Below are 13,341 nucleotides of genomic sequence, written 5' to 3'. Positions count from 1 at the left end.
GAGCACAAAGCACTATACTAATAACTATGTCAGGTTTGCTGGCAGTAAGATACAAAAGTGAACCAATCATACCCCTATACAACTCTGATCAACAGATGAACCATGTTCATCTATGTCTAATTTAGTGGCAGTTGCAATGAGGGTGTCTATTTCCATTGATTCATCCATTTTAAACTTTTTGATCAACTCTTTGCATATTTCTACTGATGGATCATGGTTCTATTTGGGTTTTGTTTAATCTGTAAGCCTAAAAAGTTAAGCTCACCCATCATACTCATTTCAAACTCACTCCCTATTAAATGGCAAAATCCTTACTTAGTTTGTCAGTGGTTGCCCCAAAAATTATTCATCAACATATATTTGTACCAAAAGAAGATCCTTACCTTTTTCCCTTAAGAATAGAGTACTATCAATTTTACCTCTTTTGTAGCCATGTTCAAGCAGGAATTTGGATAATCGTTCATACCATGCTCTAGGAGCCTGCTTGAGTCCATAGTGAGCCTTGTCTAATTTGTACACATGTTCAGGACATTCCTTGCTCTCAAACCCTAGAGATTGTTTAACAAACACTTCTTCTTTTGGTTAGTCATTCAAGAAGGCACTTTTGACATCCATATGATGAAGAGTCAATTCCATGTGTGTTGCAAAGACTATGAGGAGTCTTATTTCCTCCAGTCTTGTAACTAGAGCAAAGGTCTCATCATAATCTATACCCTCCTCTTGGCTATAACCTTGGACCACCGGTCTTGCCTAGTTTCTTGTAACTGTTCCATCTTCGTCAAGCTTGTTTTTGAATACCCATTTTGTGCTAATTACTGATCTGTCCTTGGGTCTTGGAACTGGATGCCACACGTGACTTCTCTTGAACTGATTGAGTTCATCTTGCATTACATTTACCCAATCTGTATCCTGCAAAGCCTCAACAATATTTTTAGGTTCAATAAGAGATAGAAAATCATCAAAAGCACACAGATTCTTTAATTGTGATCTAGTTTTAACTCCAGAGGTTGGATCAGTAATTATGTTCTCAATGGGATGAGAATTTTGATACTTGTGAGGTTTCACAACCAACTGATTTCTGCTTGACGTTTCTCCCATGTTCTATTGCTGAGGAACAGGGTCATGAACAGGTTCCTTTAGGGGGATTGGTTTCAGTTCCTCTTTGATCAGTCCCCCCTGTCAGGTTGTCCTGGATGGAAGAACCTGTTCCATCACCTGTTCCTTCCTTTGGTGTCACTTTAGCTTGAGCTGAGACTTCACTTAAATCTTTTATCAGCCCAATAGCTTCATCTTCATGTTCATGTCTCTCAAAAAGAATGTTAGTTTGATCAAAAACTACATGTACACTTTCTTCTACACACAAAGTTCTTTTACTTAACACTTTATAAGCTTTTCTATGTGAAGAATATCCCAAGAATACTCCCTCATCACTTCTGGGATCAAACTTACCTAGGGAGTCCTTTCCATTATTGTGCACAAAACACTTGCATCCAAATGCCCTAAGATGGGATATATTTGGTTTTCTCCCTTTAAGTAACTCATAGGGAGTCTTCTCTACAAGAGGTCTAGTCATGCATTTATTAATGATATAACATGTAGTGTTTACAGCCTCTGCCCAGAAGCCATGGGAAAGTTTACTAGAAAGAAGTATAGTCCTAGCCATATCTTCAAGAGTCCTGTTCTTTTTTTCAACTACTCCATTTTGTTGAGGAGTCTTAGGGGCAGAGAAATTGTGATCTATACCATGCTCATCACAAAATTCAACAAACTTAGCATTTTCAAATTCAGTTCCATGATCAGATCTGATTGATGCAAGTTGATTACCTAGTTGTTTTTGAGTTTTTCTAACAAAGGCAGTAAACATGTCAAATGCTTCATTCTTAGATATTAAGAATAGTACCCAGGTAAACCTAGAATAATCATCAACAAGTACCATCACATATTTCTTACCACCTCTACTCAATGTTCTCATTGGACCTACCATTTTCCTGCTGGTACCAACGTCACAGATTTCTTACCACCTCTCTCAAATGCTCAACGTCATTCTTAGATACCAACGTCCTGGTTGTGCTTACCATTTCCGTGCTTTTAAAGGATGATCTTACCTACTTCCCCCTTGCACAGGCCTCACAAACTTTGTCTTCCTTGAACTTGATGTTAGGTAACCCTATCACCAAGTCCTTGTAGACTAATTTGTTGAGTTGATTTAGACTTGCATGACCAAGTCTCTTGTGCCACAGGAGCAGATCATTGTCCAACACACTCAAGCAAGTGAGTTCATTTTTTGAAAGAGTGGACAAATCTACAATGTAAATATTGTTAACTTTTTTTCCCTGCAAAACAATCTTATCAGTGCTAAGATTAATCACAAAACATTTGGTAGAGGTAAATGCTACAAGGTTACCTCTGTCACACAGTTATGATACACTGATTAAGCTATATTTCAAGCCATATATCAAGTAGACATTCTCAATGGAATGTGAGTCTGTCTTACCTATCTTTCCAACCCCAATAATCTCACTTTTCCTCTCTTTTCCAAAGGAGACATTACCTCCTTTAAGATCTCAAATGAAAGGAACTGGTTCTTGCTTCCAGTCATATGTTTTGAGCAGCCACTATCTATGTACCATATTTTGCTACTTCCCTTCACTTGGACCTGCAAAAAGAAATTAGGGGTTAGTCTTAGGAACTCAAACTAGTTTGGGTCCCTTTCTTTAGGCAAATGGGTAAGTTAAATTCCTTTTGGCCCACCCAGGCAGCCTATTTTTCTCTTGAACAAAGGTTTTGTTCTTTTGACTGGCCTTTTCTTTTGCATTACATTCATTTTTGTAATGACCAGTCTTGCCACAATGTGTGCAGATTTTGTTTTCAGGAAAAGTGAGGTACTTGCTTTTGGGGTCCCACTTAGGTGCTTGGTCCCCATAGCCAAGTCCTCTCTTGTTGCTACTATGATGTTCTTGTAGCTAGGATAGTGCATCAGAAGCCTTATTCCATTTGCAAGTTCTGTCTAGTTTATGCTTTACCTTTCCTATATCTTCTTTTAAGACTCTTATCTGCTCATCTTTCTTGTACAACCCATCCTTCATTTTTCCTAGGTTTTCTTCTAAGGTGAGATGTGTGTGATCAACTTTCTTCTTACCTGTTCCTAATTTCAGTTTTAAATTTTCAGACCTAAGTTCTAGGACACTGGTGTCGAGTTCAAGAACCTGGTTCTTCAACTCAGCATTTTTACTATCACTCTCATTAGCCCTAAATTCAAGATTTTTGCACTTGGCTTTTAAGATCAACACTCCCTAGATAGATGTTCCTTCTCATTGTTAATTATCTCAGACTCATCGATGAAGTCTAGCAATAGTTCATATAACCTTTCTTTAGACAAAAATTTAATCTTGTCTTTGAGATGAATCACACTTGCCTCTTGTTCATCATCTGATTCTCCGATAGCCATAAGTGCTTGTTCATCTCCAGCTTCATCTTCTGAATCATCATCTGATGTTTCTCCCCAAGCAGCAACCATAGCATTTTTTGTTCCTTTGTTCCTTTTGGGTTGAACATGTTCCTTCTTTCTGTTCCTTCGTTCAACCCTTTCTCTCTGCCATTCAATTTCCCACTGAGGACAGTTCTTGATCATGAGATCAGTCTTGCCGTATTTGTAACAACCCTCGTTGGTCTGTTTCTCAAGAGCCCTTGGTTTGTTGAAGGTTGTACCTCTTGAAGAACCCTTTCCTCTAATTAGGTACTTTTTGAAATCCCTTGTGATCATGGCCATTTCATTATCTTCCAGATCTGCATCTTCAGTTATTCAGAGAGCCAGACTCCTTTCCTTCTTGGGTGCATCAATTTTCATGGTTTGCCTTCTCAGTTTATAGGCAGTGAGATTTCCAATCGGTTAATCCAACTTGAGAGTAGCAATGTTCTTTGATTCCTAAATAGCAGCGATTTTGCTTTCCCAAGTTACTGGTAAGACCTTTGTAAGGATTTTCTCAACCTTGTCTTCTTCAAGGATAATTCTTCCTAGAGATTTAAGTTCATTTGTTAGTGTTGTGAACCTTGTGTACATCTCCTGGATAGTTTCTCCTTCCTTCATAGTGAAATTCTCATATTGAGAATATAGTAGTGTTCCTCTTGATCTCTTTACTTGAGGAGTTCTTTCATGAGCCACCTGTAAAGTATCCCATATCTCCTTAGCAGTGGTACAACTTTGAATCATACTGTACTAGTTTAGACCTAGTCCACACACAAGCCATTTCTTGGCCTTGGCATTCTTTTCCCATTTCTTCAAATCTTCAGTAGTGCAGTCAGCTCTTGTCTTTGGCACGTCCACTCCCTCAACATTCTTCTTTGTAGTCGCCAGGGGACAGTCAGTGACTATGTCCTAGAGTTTATAGTCTTCTCCTATGATGTGATCTCTCATCCTGTTCTTCCACTAAGAATAGTACTGACCATTAAAGAGTGGATGCCTAGCAGTGGATTGCCCTTCCCAATTTCCAGGTGGTGCACTCATCTTGATCTTTTCCTAAGGTGTTAACCTCTTCAAGGATGACCCGTTTTGATATAATTGATATTTTAGACTTCAATACCACATAAGAAGGGAGGGGGTGATTTGTGTGGTACCCAATTTTCGCTTAACAGAACTATAGAAGGACATGGTTCTTCTATGTGTTCCAACTACTACTGTTTGTGGAATAATAAGTAAAGAAAATAAAGAACACAAAGATTTTTACTTGGAAAACACCTGACTCAAAAGGTGAAAAGACCACGACCTACTACTTAGTAGGATTTTCCCAAACTTCCACTAAAATCACTGAGCCAAAACAACATTTACAAAACTCTTTGTAAACCTAAGGATTAACTCTAATCCCGTTGTGGCACACAACCTCAGCTGTTGCGACAACTTCAATTTAACTCTAACTTGAACACTCTAGGTACTTAATACAATTGCATCTATGAAAGCTGAAAGGTACAATGTAAAATCACCTACTACAATTAAACTAGAATAAAAGATAGACACTTGGAACTGGTTCTTCTATCTCGTTCAAGTAGCTTCAGGATTGCACACTCGAATCACATATAAATTGCTTGCAAAATCGCCTTGCTCTTTTGCTCTAAATTTAAGTTTAACTTCTGCTTATGTGCATTACCTCTAAAAGAGAACAACACTGATATTTAATAGGTTAGTAATTAGAGATTGACTGGGATTCAAATGCTCCTCCTATTGTAGAAGAGTTCAAGGTGATCTCAAACTCTAACACTAACTTCTTCCTAAACTGTGTTCTCTTCATGTAAGGAGTTTATCTCTCCTTATCCAATATGCAACCTTTTCGATCAGATCAGGAGATATTGCTTCTTGATAAGTTAGATTTATCTCCTTCACGTGCATCTCACATGTACAAGTTGATCATGACTGTGCTTCACAAGATGGACCTGGTCCACGTCTGAGTTCTTTTGTCAGTCTTCAAAACTTCAATTGTTCTTGGGCCAACAGATGGTTACGCCCACCAGAGAAGACAAGACCCGGGCATCCTCCGGGACTATGAGAACAACCGTTCTCTTGCGCTTAGGGTTGACGCTCAGCACGGGAAATTGTTTCACTAATCTTGGGCTCGAGCTTGGCTCGCCAACTTTCAAGGGAACATCCTTTTTTGGGACCTCCAGGTGACTAAGCTCGGAAAAATCCTCTAATGCAGCCATGTCCATGTCGTCGAAAAATGAGCTGAGGGGATCATCTGGGCCCTACGCTCCCTCACTTGACTTTTCTTTGCTCGGTTGTGCCTCCTCGAGCTTAGACTCGATGTAGGAGGGCGTCTCCACGATGTTAATGACACCAGTCACCTCCTTCGGAACAGGAGTGGCTTCCTAGGATGCTGCAACCTCCAACTCCCCCTCAGGTTCCCGAATCAGAAGGGGATTAACCTCGTGGTTTTTTTCTCGGTTGTTGCCTGCTCCCCAATAGGGATCGACCCATTAGCGACGAAGATGTCGTCTTCTTCGGGATCATCCTTGAGCCGATAGTGAAAGTCAGGGTCTGGTACCCTAGACTTTGTGTTCTTCTTGGGCTTCTGGACCCGGATGGCTGCCTTCTTTTTCCTCTTCGCCTCGGGATCCGGGGAACCTGAGGACTTTCTCTTTTTCTTCTTCTCCTCCTTCACGGTAGCCCCGGGATATCCCGAAATGGAGCGCTCGGCAAGCAAGGACAAATCCTAGTCCTTATCTAGCGACCTAAGTTCGGTGGTCATAGGCACACCTATAAGAAAATAGAAAGGGTTATCACTGTACAAGTTAAGAGCATGATGATAACTATTCAGGTAAGAACCTCACCATGAGAATAGGACTCCCATTTGCCCATCAAAAGCTTGCTCCATGCACTCTCGGAGTATGGCATTTTCCTACAAATCCCCTTGATCTACTACTTTAATTAGGGTATTGCATCGGGAACTCGGGAAACAACTGTACGACTACAGACATAGGCAATGTGAGAAAAAATAAAAAGAAATAAATAACCAAGAAAGACAATACTTACAGGATACATTCTGTTCCTCGGGGAATGGTAGAAACTCGGGGTGATTAGGTCTTCGGTTTTCACCCAAACAAACCTTACATGCCAGCCTCGGTCTCGCTCCTCGTCAATGCTTGAGAAAGGAGCCTTACTTGCTCGGTTAACGAGCTTGATTAGTCCCCCTCGAAAGATTCGGTGACTATATAGACGGAGTAGGTGATCGAGGGTGAACCAAAGAGATTTGGTGTTGTTCACAAAATGGCGTAAGAGGATCACGTCCAGAAGCACAGGTGGATTTGCCCAAGACACACCTCATACCTCTTGCAGAAATCAAGAACTATATGGTCCACAAGGGCGACCGTGAAAGGATAAGTGTAAATACTCAGGTACCCCTTCACATGAGTAGTAATATCATCATTGGTCCCGAGGATGACCACGTCCTTACCCTCCCATATAGAGTCCGCTCAGACTCGGGTAGGGCTTCTTCAGTGAAAAAGCATATGTATCTCCATGCTCCCTCGCCTCGGCCTTGTTGACTAGAGGCCTTCTCAACCTTGAAGTCATCCCTGATAGAGTAGCCCCCGGGTATGAAGCTCTTCAAGGGGGCTCCTGATCACCTCGGGAACGACCACCTAGGCATTTGTGGTCGGGTGAGAAGATGAAGGGACGACCTGCTGAGGCATTGACTTGGATGTTTTAGCCATTATAATCTGAAAAATATAGGTTTGAGGAAATATATGAATATTTTAAGATGGTATGAAAGTATGAAGGTCTGGGATGAAGGTTCAAACAAGAAGTATGAAGATGAAGATATGAACGCTCAATGAACAAAAGAATTTAAAATTCGTTAGAATGTTCGAAGATGAAATCTAGAATAGGAAAGTGGAAGAAGTGAAGAGGGTTGAAGCTTTTATATGGGAAAATGCAATCAATGCGTGACATTTCACATTAGAAGACTGCCAGTCGATGAACGACACGTGTCCGAAGTCAGAATGATGCGATTGATGGTCGTTTCAATTGACCCATCATCTCAGCTATAACCTATGAGGGAAGAAACCGGGGTTCATCTATTCGGTTTTCATCGTTCCGGCAAACCTACTCTTCGAAAAATGAAGGGACTGTCTGTATACGTAAAATCGGGGACAATGCATACCCCCATTTTCCGGTGAAGAAGATAGAAGAAGGACACAAATGTGAGCACCTAATTTTTGCCCCACATGAAAATTTTTCCTAAAAATAATCAAAAACATTTTTAGTAAATAAATAGCCTAGCGCCACAAAAATGGAATTTAAATTAAAAAATTTGATTTAGGGTGGCCAATATTGCAAAATTAAAGAAGACAAGAGAAAAGGCTATGACTTTACATTTTCGGGACTAGGCCAAGACTAACCCAATTACTCCACAAGCCCATCCTTTTAAAGAGCCCACTACCCAATCCCCTCATCTCTAAAATACATCCCAATTCTCTCTACATAAAGGACTAGATGTAATTTCATTCCGTTACCCTAGAGAACATATCAGATGAGAGAAAACCCAAAAAAAATAGAAAAAAAACTAGCAGCCTTCTCTAACAAAGGAACAAGAATCGGACAGAAAGAAGCAGCCACCCTCCTTCCTCTCCTTCTTCTTTCTTCACTAATAACACACACAGAAGCTTATAATTGAAAATAGCTGAAAGTTTGTGGGTTCAAGCTTTGCATTTCAAATATGAAAAAAATATTTTTTTAAAAAAAAGAACATAAAACTTCTAAAAAAAGAAGTTTCTGCATTCATTGGGGTTTCTATCGCCTGGCTTCGCATTTTTGGGGGGCTTTAAAGTTCGTGGTGAGCTTGGAGTGCTGTTGGTTCTACTGTTAATTCTGCTTCAGAGGTCGGATTCTAGTTCGTGTTTATTTTTGGCCTCTATTTGGCTTGTTGCGGCCCTGTTTCACGTTTGCCGAATTAGGTACACACACATTAACTTGTAATTCACTTCTTTCATTAGAATGACTGGATCCATGAGAAAATGGTGTTTTGTGATTGTTGTTATTTTTCTATCATATACATGTAATGTGATGTTTAGCCGGTTTAAATTTGATTTATCATGCTTACAATATCTGTGATTGAATAAAACTGAAGCTTCATCTCGTGTGTCCAATTCGCTGTCTTCTCAAAGCAACCAGAGACAAATTTCTTGAATTCTAATCCTTTAATCTTTTGGTTGCTCTTGGATCTAGCTCAAGGGAAAGAAATAGTATTTTTTTTTGCAATTACAAACTTTCTCGTTTCTTTCTTTTTTTTTCTGCTGAAGTGAATTTTATTCCAATTGGGTTAGTTGAGATCAATTAGTTGAAGATTTCTGTTGCAAATTTTGTCATTTATCTTGACTTTAATGTGAAGTAATTTTCAATTTGAGTAAGTTGTGATCAAGCAATTAAAGATTTGCATCTTGTATTCCGGAAAAGGATAGAGTATTTTTACTATGAAATTGCATTTTTGTTGATAATGTATTAGGCCGTGGGAGTAGGGAAATGACCAAAGCCTACTAGTAATTAATAGTCTCATGTTTTAGGACTGGACTTGGTCAAAATGCATGAAATAAGAAATTTAAAAGGGAACGTAAAATATCTTTTAGCAAAAGTTCTCCATAATCGCAGGACTTTCACGCATAATCTCAAAGTAGTTTAAAAAATAATTCATAAACCTCGTAGCTTGCTTTAGGCGCGATTAGTAACAAAACATCGTGATTATAGGTACGGTTCCCGTGGCATGATCACGATACATAACTTTAAATTCGGATGTGCATTTCATGTAACCCGATCATAACTTCAAACAATAATAAAATACACATGTTGTAAATTGCGGGTGCGTTTCACGTGACGCGATTCGCAATATGTACAAAAACAAATAAGTGTGCGACATCGCGACTTGTTCAAATAAGTTCCATAAATAATTAAAAGCGATTAAAAGTTAAAAATGCACAATAGGTTTAAAACATGTAATAAATCAGATAATTAGGCCAATTATTAATTGTTGAGTGACTGTGCTAAAACCACGGAACCCGGGAATACCTAACACCTTCTCCAGGTTTAACAGAATTCCTTACCGGTCTTCTATGTTCGCGGACCAAAAATAGAGTCAATTTTCCTCGATTTGGGATTTAAAATAAACCGGTGACTTGAGACACCATAAATTATTCCAAGTGGCTACTCTAAAAATTAAATAAATAATCTCATTTTGATTAATCTCACTTAAATTGAAAAAACTCCCTAACCCCACGGGAAAAAGGAGGTGTGACAGCTCTGGCGACTCTGTTGGAGAGAAGAACCCGGGATTTCTGGTTCAGGGTTCAAGAATTTGAGCTTAGAATAACTGTTATACTTGGCTTGTATGTATTGTTTGATATTGCGTGTTTGAGCATAATGTGCTAAATGCCTCTTTTTACTGCTTTGATATTAATTGAACTGTATATAAAATTGTTGTGAAACCCTCTTCTCTCTGAGTCTTCTAAATCTTCTGGGAAGCTTACGCTTCGTGTGACTTCTTTTCTGTTAGAGTCATATCCTAATTTTAGAACGAGGTTCGGACAAGTTTCAAACCCGGTGAATCTTCTATATATCTGGTACGCTTCCCCTCCCCTGGCTCGAGCTGTCCGCTCGGGTAAGCCAGGTCTAGAACAATACACCCAGGTTTTAAACCTAAAATAACATAGCCTCATGTTGGATCCCTAGTAGGAACGCTTGTTTCCATCACGTGCATTTGACTTTGGGGACTCAAGGCAGGGGTTGGGTCCGTCCAGGACAGGTATACCCGACATAGAAAGACCGTCCTGAGGCATTCTGTCTGCTACTTGCCCATCTGTTGGTTCGGCTTTCTTGTTGACCGGCTTCGAGAATAGGGAAAAAAATCAAAAAAGAAGAAGAGAAACTCAACAAAAAAAAAGAAAGAAAAAGAAAACTTGAGTGAGCTAGGAAAGAGAAAATGACCGAGGTATTTGGAAAAATCCTAAAACTCTACTGAAATATTGAAAAAAAGAAAAGAAAAGACAAGGTCATTTCAAAATGAGCCCAAAATATTCAAGTGTCATGTTTCCCTTTTCCGTCAAAACTGACCAAACTACGTGTGTCTGATTCTCACCGGATGTGAGATACGTAGGCAAACCTCATCCGTTTCGACCCCAATTTTAAAAAATCTAAAAATATTTTCCTTTAATTCTTTCTTTAGAAGCATTTCCTTAGAAAATTCAAAAAAAAAAGAATTTTAAACTAAAAAAAATAGTTTCCTTCTTTCTGAAGTCTTTCATACAGGAAAAAAAGAAATAAAAGGAAAAACAAAATTAAAAAATCAAAATCCAAACTACGGATTTCCTTTATTTTGAAGTATTTTTCCCAAAAATTAAAAAAAATCAGAAAAAAAATAATCCAAATAAAAATATTCTTTTCCTTCTTTAAAAGTCTTTCTTTCGTAAATGTCATTAAAAAAAATTGAAAAAATTGAAGTCCAAAATATTTTCGTTTTTCTTTAGAAGTACTTTTGTAAATTTAAAAACAAAAAAAAACTCAGAAATCCAAAATACTTTTTTAAAAGTCTTTCTTTCGAAAATTAAGAGGCAACATCCAAAATCCAAAAATATTTTATTTCTTTTAGAAGTCTTTCTTTCGAAAAAAAGAAAACAAATCAAACAAAATCCAAAAATATTTTCTACCATTTTAGAAGTCTTTTTTCCAAAAAAAAAATCAAAAAAAAAATCCAAAAACATATTTCTTTCTTCCTTTAAAGCATTTCTTTCGAAAATTCCAAAAAAAAAACTAAAAAATATTTTTTTCTTTTTTCTTAAAGCTTTCATGGTTTGAGTTTTATAAAAACTAAGCAAAAAAAAAAGTATTAGCTTATTTACTCCATTGTCGATCTTCCTGAACTACGTAAAGATCTAATTAATGCGGTGCCATGATACGTAGGCAATCCCCATCGGATTCGATCATAGCCATAAAATAAATTGCGTGAAAAATAAACCGAAAAAAATAAGAGAAAAAAAAAATTGAGTAAAAAAGAAAGAAAAAGTGAAAAAAAGAGTGACAAAAACAAAAACAAAAACAAAAAAGAGAAAAGGAGAGTGCCAAAATAAAAGAGCGACAGAAACAAAACGAAATCAAGAATGATTAGAGAGAGGTAGAAATGAAGAAAAGAGGTACAGGTTGAAAAAAAGGGTTAGTTAAGGCTGGGATGAAACATGCAACTCGTTCAAACACATAGTAGAAACATTTAACTGTTTAGGTGCATTGCATCCAATTATGCAATTTCCTATCTATTAAGCGTCTTAAAACTAACAAGGTTGTTGGGTATGCAAATTAGCGAGGTTCTATTCAGGTGGTTGGTTTTGTTGGTAATCTGGCTTCCCATCTTTACTTCACAAGATCCAAAGGAAATGTTCCTATGGCCTCTGAAAGCTATCTACAAATCATCGATCCTGAGGATAGCTCAGCACCGACTATTCCACAACCAAAATCAGCAGCTGCTGAAGAGAATATGATGTTGCGTCTCCGTATTTTGAAAATGTGGGACACCTGGTCTAATGGTAGGGAACCGCCAAGTGCAATCCTTGGGTTCCGTGAGTTGATCTCCAGGTCAGGTGATGTTACCAATGCCCCTGCCAATGCGGGCACCCTCCAATGTCGTCCAATGATCCTGGCATGCCTTTTATGGTTCGCCCCTGGCGCCAGTTTCTAGGGCACTTCCAATATTATTCTCTGCAGCACCAGTCTGCACCAGAGCACAACCAAATTTACCATGATAGTACATTGAGCCTCCAATATTTACCTTTCAGGGTCCACAGTGATAACCAAGGATTCTAGTCTATTTTATGCTCATTTTTGCTTGAGCTTTGGATTAAAAAACGTGTACAAGTATTTCCAAAAGCTAACTTGTTGTAGTTGTTTACAGTGTTTGGTCAAGAAGAGACAAGGATGTCATAACCAACTCAAAAAGGAGTGAAACCTGCACAAGTTCAGAGCCAAGTCAAAGCAGTGCTACAGCGGAAAATCCACCACGGACAGAAGACCCATTGTGACCGCGGTCCTTTTATCGCAGTCTGTGGTGGCAAGGTTCAGAGAGATGATTTTCTAGGATTGCAAGCTACCGTGGTCCGGGGAGATTTTATGCGACAGCGGTACCTCTACCGCGATAGCGTTCTTTTTACCGCGGTCTGCGGAGAATGGATCAGAGAGACTGGAGGTTGAGCTAAAGTTGAAGACCGCGGTCCGCTGTTGATATTACGCGACCGCGGTAACCTTACCTCTGCAGCGGTCCATTTTCCGCAGTCAACGGTACCTCTGTTAGGGGCATTTTTGTCCGAAAAATTTAGTTGTGTATAAATACTACTTTTTCAGATTTTTAGGTCATCTTATCAGTAGTGAGCACGTGAACGACGACTTTTACCTACTTTGAGTAATTTTGTAACTAGTTTAGCAATTAATCTTAGTTTCTTATCTTGTAATTACAATTTATGGATTATTCTTCATTTTAATCTATGATTTCTTCTTCAATTATGAGTAGTCAAACCCATTAACTAGGGTTGTGGCTCAACCCTAGTGTGGGTATTTAATGAATCTTTTATTTTAGGGCTTATATGTTTATGGGTGGTTGCTATTTGGCCTGATTTATGCTTTCTATATTAAATTAGTTATTGCAAACACTAATTTGTGCCTTTTTGACTTAGGCTCTTCTTGAGAAAGAGAGTCTCAAGAAGAACCTAAGTCTAAGAATTTCAGGCCAACAAGGAATTGGGGTGTATTCAAGAAATTGATAGCCCAATTAAAGGGTTAAACCTAGAGATAGTAATATCCAACTTGAGCCAATATTGCTTTCA

General features: G+C 38.6%; 1 long non-coding RNA gene across 1 annotated transcript; it reads left to right on the top strand.

Annotated features, from left to right (window-relative positions):
- The first annotated feature begins 7,960 nt into the window (after positions 1-7,960).
- LOC142182651 (uncharacterized) lies at positions 7,961-13,018 on the top strand. The gene is made up of 2 exons (XR_012711516.1): positions 7,961-8,442; positions 12,417-13,018. It is a non-coding gene; the product is annotated as an uncharacterized LOC142182651 (long non-coding RNA).
- The last annotated feature ends 323 nt before the right edge of the window (positions 13,019-13,341 follow it).

The sequence above is a fragment of the Nicotiana tabacum genome, chromosome 7, assembly GCF_000715075.1.
Source record: "Nicotiana tabacum cultivar K326 chromosome 7, ASM71507v2, whole genome shotgun sequence".
In the NCBI taxonomy this organism is placed as follows: domain Eukaryota; kingdom Viridiplantae; phylum Streptophyta; class Magnoliopsida; order Solanales; family Solanaceae; genus Nicotiana; species Nicotiana tabacum.
The sequence above is the reverse complement of the archived record's forward strand: the minus strand, read 5'-3'. Positions and strand labels throughout refer to the sequence as shown.